The 12655-nt window shown below is 36.5% G+C and overlaps 1 pseudogene; it reads left to right on the plus strand.

The window, feature by feature from the left end:
- The first annotated feature begins 1030 nt into the window (after positions 1–1030).
- LOC149145157 (protein TRANSPORT INHIBITOR RESPONSE 1 pseudogene) overlaps positions 1031–12655 on the plus strand; it is a 56064-nt pseudogene continuing 44439 nt past the window's right edge.

The following is a 12655-nucleotide window of genomic DNA, read 5'->3' on the forward strand; positions in this document are numbered from 1 at the left end:
AGACCTATGTGTCTCCCTAGTCCAATATCTAACCAAAACTATCTTAATGGATGTAGTGGTAGCTGACATACCTCCTAAGTATGGCATGCTCTTGTCCAGATCCTGGGGGGCCAAACTTCAAGGATCTCTGCAATTGGACATGTCCTATGCAACTATTTCAGTCTTTGGACAGCCAAAGAGATTGTACCAGGAAACTCTGATGAAATATGTGGTAAGCAGTCGAGATAAGCCCCAAAACTTTCCAATCTATTCCATACACTCAGACATGGATTCTTTCATTCTCTACAATGCTGACATATGTCACAAAGCTTATTCTGAACTTTTAATGACAGTAGACATCAAGGAATCAGACAAACAATCCTCCTGCAAAGACCAAGGGACCATGGTGACAGCTGATAACAAGATAGAAGGAAATGATGTGCCCAACAACTTGAAAAAAACAAATTTGCCCATCATCCAACTCACTAAAAATTTCAATCCAGATCTTGATCATGAAACTTTATGGTATCTAGAATTTGATGGCTCTATAAACAAGCTAGGAGCTGGGGCAGGAGTATGGATCCACAATATACACAATGACCAAGCTGAGGGCCATGCATACAGACTAAACTTCCGATGCACAAACAACATGGCTGAATATGAGGCCCTTCTGTTAGGACTAAAACTCCTAAAAAATCTAGGTGCAATTAAAGTCTCAATTTTAGGAGATTCAGACTTGGTCATACAACAGATGAAGGGAAATTTCACCACAAATGATCTGAGGTTGAGATCATACAAAGGGGCAGCTGTTCAAATACTTGAGAGCTTCTCACAATCACAATTGACCAAGATTTCCAGAGAGCTCAACCTACATGCTCACAGCTTGGCAACTTTTGCCAGCACTTGTAAGTTACCTTTCAAAACCAATCATACATTCACAGCTGAAATCAAACATAGACCTTCAGTCCTGGATAAAATCAAGAATTGGCAAGTCTTTGACAGTAACAAACAGATTAAAAACTTTCTCACTTTAAAGGAAGAATTGTCGGGCATGAACAATGACACTAGCACTAGAGATGATCAACCAAAAATATGCACAGTTACACAAAACATATCAGCTGAAACAGCTGATCTGTTTTTACGTCCGACCACCTTTGACAGTGAAACTATACGACAGTTGAAACAATCAGAAAACGCGGAGGAAATGGCTGAAGCAGAAGATGAGGTAATTGAGCTAAAGGATAATTTTCTGCCCATAGGTCTAACCCCTTTGGAGGATCTATTTGACTCAAATGATATCTCAAGAAAACCAAAAATCCAACCACTCAATGCTGAAATAGAGGATTGCAACATTGGGACCCATGAACATCCCAAAATTGTAAAATTATCCAAAGCATTACCTCCTGAACAGAAACTGAAATATATTGAGTTATTTAAAGAATTTCAAGATATCTTTGCCTGGAGCTATGAGGACCTTAAGTCATATGATACATCAGTGATCCAGCACACAATACCATTGAAAGCAAATCAGAAGCCTTTTAAGTAGAAACTCAAGAGAATCAATCCAGTCCTCCTCCCTCTCATTGAAAAAGAAGTCAAACGTATGTATGAAGCAGGGATCAGTGCCCCAATCAGATTCTCAGACTGGATTTCAAATTTGGTGCCCACAAGAAAGAAAACATGAGAAATCAGATTGTGTGTTGACCTTGGGAATCTCAACAAAGTGTCTCTCAAGGACCATTATCCTTTACCAAAAATGGATCATATCTTGCAAAAGGTGGTGGGAGCCTCAAGGATCTCCTTACTAGACGGCTTCTCAGGATTCAATCAGATTCTAGTACACCCGGATGACCAAGCTAAAACTACCTTCACAACACCTTGGGGAACATTCAAATATGTTAAGATGCCTTTTGGGCTTAAAAATGCAGGGGCTACATTCCAAAGAGCAATGGATATTGCCTTTGCCGAGGAAATCCATGATTTCTTAGTTGTCTACCTTGGTGATCTCACTGCTTTTTCAAAATCAGATCAAGAACACTTAGAACACTTGAGGCAGGTTTTCACAATTTGTAGAAAATATGGCATATCTTTGAACCCAAAGAAATCACTGTTTGGATTGGAGGAAGGCAAACTCCTGGGGCATATAATCTCAAGAGATGGTATCAGGATTGATCCTGACAGAATTCAAGCTATCCTACAACTACCACATCCAAGAAACATCAAAGAATTACAAAGTTTTCTGGGGAAGATCAATTTCTTGAGGAGATTCATTCCCAATCTGGCTGAACTCATTAGACTGCTAAACAATATGCTGAAAAAGGATTCCAAGGTCAAATGGACTATGGAAGCCAAACAAGCCTTTGAAGATACCAAAAGAGCATTGACAAACACACTAGTTCTAACAAGCCCTAGATTTGATCAAGATTTTATCATATTCTCTTTCGCTTCTGAACACACAATTGTTGTTGTTTTGCTACAAAAATATGACCAAGGCTGTGAGAAGCCCATTGCATTTTTCAGTAGAGAACTTAGGGATGCTCCCCTGAAGTATCAAATTATGGAAAAACAAGCTTATGCATTGGTAAAAGCCATCAAGGATTTTAGAATCTACATCTTGTACTCTCATATAATTGCCTATGTTCCTAATGCAGTGGTCAAAGATATTCTAACCCAAGAGGGCCTTGAAGGCAAGAGAGGCAAATGGATTGCTAACATCCTAGAATATGACATTGAGATCAAACCGACCAAACTGATAAAAGGCCAAGGCCTAGCCAAATTAATGACTGAAACCAATTTCCAAGCCCTTGACATTAATGAATTGGACAACGAACAGGAGATGGCGACTCCACAGATCAACCAAGCCTTTATGCAATCCCCATGGTATGCTGATATATGTGTTGTATTACTAAACCTGCAGGCTCCTCTAGGGTTGTCCAGAACTAAGAAAAGATTCTTGAAAATGAAAGCATCAAAGTTTTGTGTTAATGACAATGTTTTGTTTTGGAGAAATCATGAGGGAATATTACTCAATTGCTTAACCTTAGAAGAAACTGACAATGTCCTCAAAGAATTTCATGCAGGTGACTATGGAGGACATTTGTACTGGAAGTCCACAGCTGATAAAATCCTGAGGGCTGGATTTTATTGGCCCTCCTTGTTTACTGATGTAAGGAAATTCGTAATGTCCTGCCATAAATGTCAAATTTTTGAGGGCAAGAGGAAGCTGCTACCTTTACCACTCAAACTAGTTTCAACTGAGAGACCATTTCAGCAATGGGGTTTAGACTTCATTGGTGAAATTCACCCTTCGTCCTCTGGCTAGCATAGGTGGATTCTCACTGCTACAGACTATTTTACCAAATGGATAGAGGCCATCCCTTGCAGGCAAGCCAATGACTCCATTATTATACAATTTCTAGAAACCAATATCTTATCCAGGTTTGGTTGTCCAGACAAAATCATCACAGACAATGCTGCAGCTTTCAAGTCCAAGAAAATGATAAATTTTTGTCACAAGTATCACATGACCCTAGGTCATTCCACTGCCTATTATCCTCAAGGTAATGGCCTAGCTGAATCTTCCAATAAAAGTCTCATCAACATCATTAAAAAAGTTTTGGAAGAAAACAAAAAGAACTGGCATAAAAAGCTGGTAAATGCACTGTGGGCAGATAGATTGACCACCAAGAGATCAATTGGCATGAGTCCATATGAATTGGTTTATGGGCTAGAAGCAAAGTTTCCTACATCTCTAGGAATTCCTGTGATTAAGTTTCTGCAAGAAATACAAGCTGAGCCCAATGACATCCAAAGAAGGATTAATCAAACAATTCATTTACAACAAACAAGAGAAGAAGTCTATCAAAGAACTCAGGTTCTACAAGAAAATATCAAAAGAATATTTGACAAGAGAACCAAAGCTGAAGATTTCTTTATTGGAAATAAAGTGTTAAGATGGGATTCCAGAAGATAGGACAAGGGCAAAAACTGTAAGTTTGATTTTCTATGGAAGGGACCCTGTGTCATTTATGCCATACAAGGAAATAATACTTATTTTTTGAGAAGTATGGATGGTTCAAACACTGAGGAAGGCCCAGTTAATGGGAGAATGCTCAAGCATTATTTTGACTCCTTTGATTAAACGCCAAACAGGCATGTATTGTATACTTTCAGATCATCTAATGCAAAGGGCTGGAATAGCTGAGTGATTTACTGAAACTTTGATGTCTTACTGATGCCATGCGTGCTGTTGCAGAATTCTTGTGTTGTCTGGTGGAATAATAAGTTTTTCTCAATCTCCATTTTGTCTTCTTATGTTTACTAAATCATACACATGTCTCACTAATCTAGCAGTAGAGAAAAGGAATAGTGCAGGATATGTTTGGTTACACCTTGTGCTCAATCTTTACTGTTGTAAATGTTTTCTTCAGAATTAATTATGGACATGAATTCTTATTTGCTCATGTTTTCGTTAATTCTATCAGTCTGAATGTTATATAGAAATTCTTCATTGCTTCTAAATAATATTCTCACTGTTTCTCCATACCAAGATTATTGGAAGATTCTTAATTGCCTTTCATAGCCTGGTTACATCACACTTAATATCAGTTTCAACATTGTTTCCTAGACACTTATCTAGCTCTGCAGCATCGTTACTGTATCAATACAGCATATCAAACAACTAAAGGACCACTGACTCCATGCCCAATGGCCTAGAATACTCTAGTAAGCACATATATATCTTGACTGAAATCATCATCCAACAAATTCCAAAAAATAAAACTTGAGCATCATAGCTAGCCTAAAATAGTACACAAACAAAGCTAAAACATAAAGAGAGAGCCCTCTCTGGTCATAGGTAGGCCAGAACCTGTGACCCAAAGATTGGTTAGTGGTTACCTCGGTCGTATTCCCTTGGGAATCAAAGGGAACAACCTGAGTGATAACAGCAACATCTGGTTCGTAAGTTTTGATAAGATCGAGGTTATAATCACATGCCACAAATCCAGGAAAAAGTGACACTTCATGAGAGGTTTCTAAAATGATCTTTGCATGTAACCTCCAACTACTAAAAATAGGTCCGTCAAATATAGTGATGCCTTTACATGCTATCTTTTTCTATTCCGGGAAAAGCACTCCATGCATGAAAATTAGTTTCACTCGGTCCCGCAGGAAACTAGTCAACCTCAAGGCACATGCATTAGACTGCGAGTCTAGGATGAAACTTTGTGTAGTTTTTGGGTTGAGCTAAGTTGGTTGTCCCTAGGGGATTGCACATTTTCTTGGGTCAGTAGGTGACTGTCTCATAGAATTGTGAAATTTATGGGGTAAGCTACAGTATTGGGCCATATTTCGTAGTTTTCTGAAGGAAGCTTTCCTGACTGTTCTGTGAAATTCTAGAGCCCATCACACTGCCCAGCTAAGTTGTTCAATTTTTGGAGGGAAGGCTAGTTCCCATCTAGAATTGCGCAATTTTCTGGAGGAGTGTCTCAGCGAGCAAATGGTCTAAGTCTAGAATGTCGGTCTCTTGGAGGGAGACAAACAAGCTGACGTGCACAGGCTGCGAGGCCACTGAAACCCAGTTGAAGCCTATGTAATTGACAAGGGAAGACATGACTCTAAGGACGATCAGTCGAAAGGCTCCAAAATGAAGCTAAGAAAAAACTTTGGAGGGTGGTTGTATCCGCTACAACATAACGTTACAAAAAATATAAGGAAATTTATCTATTTCTAGTTATGTCTTAAAAGAAAAAGGTTCTTATCTATAAATAAATTGAATTTGTTGTTGATCACACCTTTCCTATAAAAGCAAGAGCTTTCTAGTGAAATAGTGTGTAAAAATGTAATTTTGTTGAAGAAATTTGTTCTACTCTACTATGTCAATTTGTTTAATGATTAAGGAATTTATACTATTCTATGCAAGAAAAATTATGGGGGGGATATAGGTTTAAAATCTAGGCCAGGGTGGCTAAGAATCAATTGCCTAGAGGCATTCCTAAGCTTAGTAAGGAGGATTGGAGAGGTTAAACTCTAGACTTGTAAAGAAAATATAAATTGGAAAGGGAGATAATGTATTGATCTATATTCCAAATAAATAGTGAAGATAGTGAAGCATGAGGTTATTTTGGCTTCATGTTATTTTGGCTTCAAAACATAAAGTAAAACTAAGTAATGTAATATAAAACTAATTTAGCATGTGATACAATTAGTATTCCCAATATGCATATCTAAGAAAAAAGCAAACACATTATTAACATATGAACAATAAATATGGGAAACGTGTGAACAAGTTACTTGTTAGAGGACGATCATCATAACTAAACCAAGAATGTGTCAAACACAAATTAGGCAACACCATGTATGAAATATTTGATGTCTAGGACCCTATAGGGTGGATTCCAAACTTGATACAAAAGGAATTTTATGGTTGTGCCTTCTATAAGGGAATCACACAGATAAATGTTGAGTGTATAAAAATGTTTCAACTTGAACTCCATTTGAGCTATTTAAACCTTGACAAAACCATCACAATGATTAATAGACCATAGCGGGTTGGAAAACTATTTCAAAAAAAAAAAAGAACCTTAAATATGGTTGCAAAGAATAATTCACTCAAATGTAAATAAATTTTTATCCGAGGATGATGGAATTGACAAATTATGTACAAATGTTGGACAAACGATTATTCAACATAAAATTAAGATAGTAGTGGGAGGGTCATTGACATAAGTTTAGACTATGAGGACTATGAGTGAGATCCTAGACTTTAGCTCTTATTGTGTCTAAATATTATACAAGGCGAAGTGCCCATCACTTGAACCTTAAGAGGCTATAACAAAATAAAGGAGGCAAGAATAGACACACTAGCCCAATACCTCAAAGAAATTGCCGCCAAAATAATTTAAACTAGACCCAATTCTTAGCTGAAGAATGCTAACGTGTTCCATAACCATTAGTAATCTAGGGGATTAGTAAAGTCCTCAAATTTCAAACTTCTCAAAAGTGTTCAAAACCTATACCATTGTGTAGATCTCGATGTCTTGAATCCAATGCAACTTGAATAACTAAATACTTATATCGTATGTTCCTGATATCATGTTATAGTTGTTTTTCTAAACAGGTAAAAATTTACAGATTTGTTATAGGACTGCTAACTGGGCAGGCTGACTAAATAGTTTGATTGGGTTTCTTGGACTAATGGCAGGCTACCATTTGTCTAATACGGATTGGTTCGAATTTTTATTTTTCTTTATTGTTCAAGGTGGATGTGTACCTGGTCTAATGAATAGAGGACACATGGACCAATGGAGGGCTTCCACATGTCCTCCCCACAATGCATAACAATATTGTTTATGGGCCAATGAGCCTCTAGGAGAGTTGAACAAAAGACCTCTGACCAAATAGTGCAGAGCCCTAATGAAACACCATAACATGTTTCTTAACCCTTATAACTGCCATATTGTATTTAACGTTGGCACAAATGAAGTTTCGGGGTTGGGCTAGGGCTAAGTCTCAACCCTAGTCCTCGTACCCGTGGAACCATATGGGGGACCAAGGGCTAGGGTTTAGCCCCAACCCTAGTTTTTAGGCCTCAACCATGGAACCACAATGGAGTCTACGAGGAGTGACCAACCCCTAGGCACTCGGAAAGGGGGTGAACCCCAGGCCACATGGACCTTATATGGCCACATACTCCAGCAAAGGGCGTACACATGGAATAAGGAATTAAGCCCAGGTTTCATCAGGTTTAATGTGACCAAGTGCCAATTAGTTGGGGGTCGTGAAAAATTTCATCACTTGGAGGAACTATAAGTGGAATTTCTACGTCGGTTCCAGGTTTTGGGTGCTAAGCCAAGTTTGATGTGAATTGGAGGGAAGTTAGTAGAAGAAACTTTGGGAGAGCATAACTTCTTTAGTTTTTGGCCAAATTGAGCCTAACAAGAGCCCATCTAGGGGGTTTTGAATGTTTTGAGGGCATTGGATACATAATATTTACATTTTAAGCATTGTAAATCCATGTAAGCACAAATTTGAGTAATTAATGAAAGAGGCCCAACATTGGAAGCTGGACTAGGAGATGTATCCCAAGAGAAGGGTGAACTCCTTTATCACTTTTGTTATTATTTATTTCTAATATGGTATATTGTCTCTATTATTACTGTTAACTATGTTTAAAAATCATAATTTTATGTTTTTTGCAATGTGGTCCTTGCAAATTTTTACGTCACCTTCAAGTTTACATTACATATCATTTAGGCATCAGAGCTCAAGGTTATCGCGAAGGTTTGATTTTGTTTGCAAGTGTTTTCTAATGCTTACAAGATTGAAGCTTAAAATAGGATAAGGATAACTTGTGGAACTAAGATCTCAACTTGTTTCAAGGAGAACAAACACACCTCAAGCTTCAATAGTCATGGCACATGAAGAAGGTCCTAAAGGGACATTTGAAGATGAAAGAACTTTGAAAAAATCTTTCTTTGAGATGTTTGAAATGGTAAAGGTTCTTTATGAAGAGAGCCGAATTCAAGGTTGTATGGAGAGAGCTCAAAACCTTTAAAAGGAGATGGAGGAAAAGGAGACAAGCCTCCAAAAGTGAATGGAGTGAATGGTGACAAAGAACCACCATCACCACCATCCTCATCCTCATATTCATCCTCATCTTCTCCCACTTCTTCTACCATTCCACAAACACCTTCAAATTCTCCAAAGGGACATGGTAAAACTCTTTTGTTAAAGTGTTACATTAAGTTTTAATTTCCTATGTATGATGGAGAGGTAAATGATGAGAAATTAGATAATTGGACTCGTCAGATGGAAGTGTATTGTATGATACAAATAATAAAATATGATGAGACCAAAATTCAGCTTGCTTCTCTTAGGTTGGAAGGTGTAACACTTATTTGGTGGGAGGCCAAAAATCAACAGGACATGAAGAAACATGGTAAGGTTTTATCCTCTTGGAATGATTCTGTTGTTGCAGTAACAAGGAAATTTTATCCATTATCATACATGAAAAAATCTATTATGGATTGGAAAAACTTTACGGAAGCTAAGGGTCAAAATGTGCAAAGCTATACTCAAGAATTTAGGAAAAGATATTTGATTTTTGGTATAGATTTTTCCTCCCAAGATACTCTATTGAAACACATTGGAGGACTGCATAGTTATTTAAGACACACAATTCCCATGTTTAACCCTACAAAATTAGATGAAGTTTGTGTACATGGAACTCATTTAGAAGCAAGAGGGAAGAATATTTTTCAAGAAACTAATGAGAAGTCATTTAAGTCTAGAAAAAAGTAAAAGGGAAGTTCAAATAAAAATATAAAAAGAATGATTCAATAAAGTAATAAGGAGAAAAACTCACATGTAAACATTGTCCTAAAGAAGGCCATGATTAAGACAATTGTTGGAAAAATCATGATGAGATGACACCCAAAATGTTTAATAACAATGGGAAAGAAAAGATTGTTGCAACTACACAACAAGATCTAGGATCTGATTCTGTAGATGAAACAAAAAACATATCCATGGGAATGAAAGGTAAGCATTCCATTGCAAGTAATATATCCTCTAGTAAACCCATTGAAAACCTCATTTCTGAAGGCATCATCAAGAAACTAAATTTGGAAAACATTCCTCATCTTAAAACATATCGTTTTGGCTGGGTATGTGAAAATGTCAAGTTTCAAGTTACAAGAAAATGCATACTTAGATTTTCTATCACTGCAAATTTTATTGATGAGGTAGAGCTTGATGTGGTACCACTTGATATTTGTGGGATTGTTTTGGGAAGACCATACTTATATGACATGAAATACATATTTCATCACCATGAGAACAAGTATCACTTGTTTAAAGATGGGATTGTGTACATTGTTAGAGCACATAGCAAGAAGTTGAATTTGTCTTTCTTGAATGCTGAAAAATGAAGATGTTTGTAAATGCTAGTCATAATTTTGAATTCTGGATGATTAAACATAAATATGTTGATGAATCTAAAGCCTTACAACAATGTGATGCAAAATTAAAATCTGATTTAGTTTAAGTTGATAATACATATGATAATATGTTTGAGGAATCTAATGTGTTTCCTTTTAAATCAATAAAACAACACGAAGTTCATTTGCAGTAGGATGCTTCACTTTTGAACATTGGTTTGAACAATGTGCCAGTGTTAAATAATGCATGAATCAAGAAGAAGATGCAAAGAGCTATTTGAGAAAGGGAACATTAGTTCTAATACATCCTCTTGTGGGTATCCTAGTGTCTTTTATTTGAAGAAGGATGGTATATGGAAATGGCAAACACATTTGTTGAAGAGTCAAGCCAAAAACAAGGCTAGACATAATAAGCTTCATGTTGACCACAATCTTTTATCTTGGAGATGAATTAAAGATTTGCTTAAAAAACGAAAAGTAGCAAGGTGAAGAGAACATGAAATTGGGTAAGCCTCCTTTGAGTGAAGGCATAGAAGAGAATGAGCAATTTTCTTTAACAAAATATTTCTCTTTTAAATATCTTGAAGAATTGCAGCAAGATCCTATACTTGACAGGGAAACAAGAAATTCAAGAAGAAGGAATAAGAAGCACCTTCATATGGGGTTCAAATGTACAAAACCAAGAAAAACCATACGGATTGAAAAGGGAAGGGTGATGGAAGTGTACCCTCTTATTTACGTTGACTGAAAATAGTCTTTTGTAGGTCCAAAAGCTTCCTTTTGGGAGCAGTGATCTAGAGGATCAGTAAAGTGCTCAAAATTCAAAGCGTTCAAAGGTGCTGAAAACATATACTAGTTCGTATATTTTGATGACCTGAATCCAACACAACCTGAATCTCTCAAAATCCATATCTTACGTTCCTAATATCGTGCTATGATCATTTTACTAAACAGGTAAAAGGTTTGTAGATCGACTGCAGGAATGCTGACTGGGTAGTGAATACAATGACTGGGTATGGTGACTGGACATGTTGGCTAGGTTTCATGGAATAGTGGTAGGCTTCCATTTGTGTGCTTCAGATTGGTTCAAAATTTTTTTGTTTCTTTATTGGTCGAGATGGATGTGTACGTGGTCCAATGAATGGAGGACACGTGGGCCAATGGAGGCCCTCCACGTGTCCTCCCAATAGTGCATCAAAATATTGTTAATGAGCAAAATGGGACAAATGGGAGAGTCTAATAGAATATTATCAACCAATCAACAAAGAAAAAAAATAAATAAATCAAACCCTCTAAATTAATCCTCATGTTCAGATTTGGAGAGAAAAAAATACTGGAAATTTACAAAAACATACTCATGTGAAGGCAAGGGTAATTGCCAAGGATGCCCAACATGTAGAAGGTTGTCTTTGTTGTAGAGACTCACTACGAATGGTGATGGAAAAAATGAGTCGGATGGGGCGGGGGTGCAAGGTGGAGGAAATTATTCCCATAACCATAGTCCTCAATCACCACTATCAAATCTAACCATGAACTATATGGATCATAGATCTGAGGTGATGGTAATCTCAATCAACTCAACTCTAGAACCTAGGTTACGTTACAGATAAGCACATATAGAACTCTCAAAAGGTGTAGTGGAAAGACACATAGATAGAGAGCATACATATATTTTGGTAAGCGAGTAATCCCCAATATCAAACCAAGTTTTAATGCATAAGTATGGAACCATGGTTGTTAAATGTAACTACTATAGTGAAGTGAAAATAATAACACGATATAGGAAATGTGGAATTAATTATACTCCACATAAATATCAGGTCTAGCACGGTGAGAGTAATAATAGTTACAACAGATTAAATTACATTAACCAATGACTTCATTTACCTATGTTCTCGCTTTTCCAACTAAGGTAATTATATTAACAATTTTTTTTTAATTAAAATATGATGTATCTTACAAATGGTATCTGAGAAAAGTTTCAATACTGAAGCCTATGAGCTCAACTACCGGTGAATAATCTTCCAATAGGGAACCAAACAAATTTAAATGAAATTTATTACGTAAGTTAGGTCATAAAATATTGATTGAATTATTATTGGTAGTACCGTTAACTACAAGGAACAATTTGTTGGCCACCTAGGTGAGTGAACAACTGTATGGAAGAGTTATTTAGTATTATTTTGTCACTGTGGAATGGTGAGCCATTAGAAGAAGAAAAAAGACAAGGTAAAAGATTATTAATGGTTCCAATGTAATTAATGTTTAACTGAACCATTTGGGGAACAATTACCTTATTCATATACACAACCTCCATACATATATACTAAATGTTTATCAAGAACAAAAAATCTATAACATAAAAAACAGATACAGGGTGCATCGATATAATCAAGGAGTCTATCTCGATATACTTAATGAAAACATTTCCATATTTGAATGGAAAAATAAAATGCTCATGACTACAAATTATGTATGAGTCGATTAGGTACCGTGGGTGATTGGTAAAAATGATTGAAATAAATTCCCCTAAATTAAGCATTAGTAAGTGATACAATAAACATCAATACATAATGTGGTACTAGTAAGATAATGATGAAAACCATATGTAATAGTCTAACTCATGCTTAAACCATTCCATACAATGGTAGTTAATACGAGTGGGTTTGGAATTTAGGACAAGAGAAGAGGGAAAAAATGTGTTGAACCTTTACTCGGGCAAGTCTCTTCATGAA

This window comes from Pinus tabuliformis, chromosome X (assembly GCF_031772625.1).
Source record: "Pinus tabuliformis cultivar Carrire ecotype Pingquan chromosome X, CPIR1, whole genome shotgun sequence".
In the NCBI taxonomy this organism is placed as follows: Eukaryota; Viridiplantae; Streptophyta; class Pinopsida; order Pinales; family Pinaceae; genus Pinus; species Pinus tabuliformis.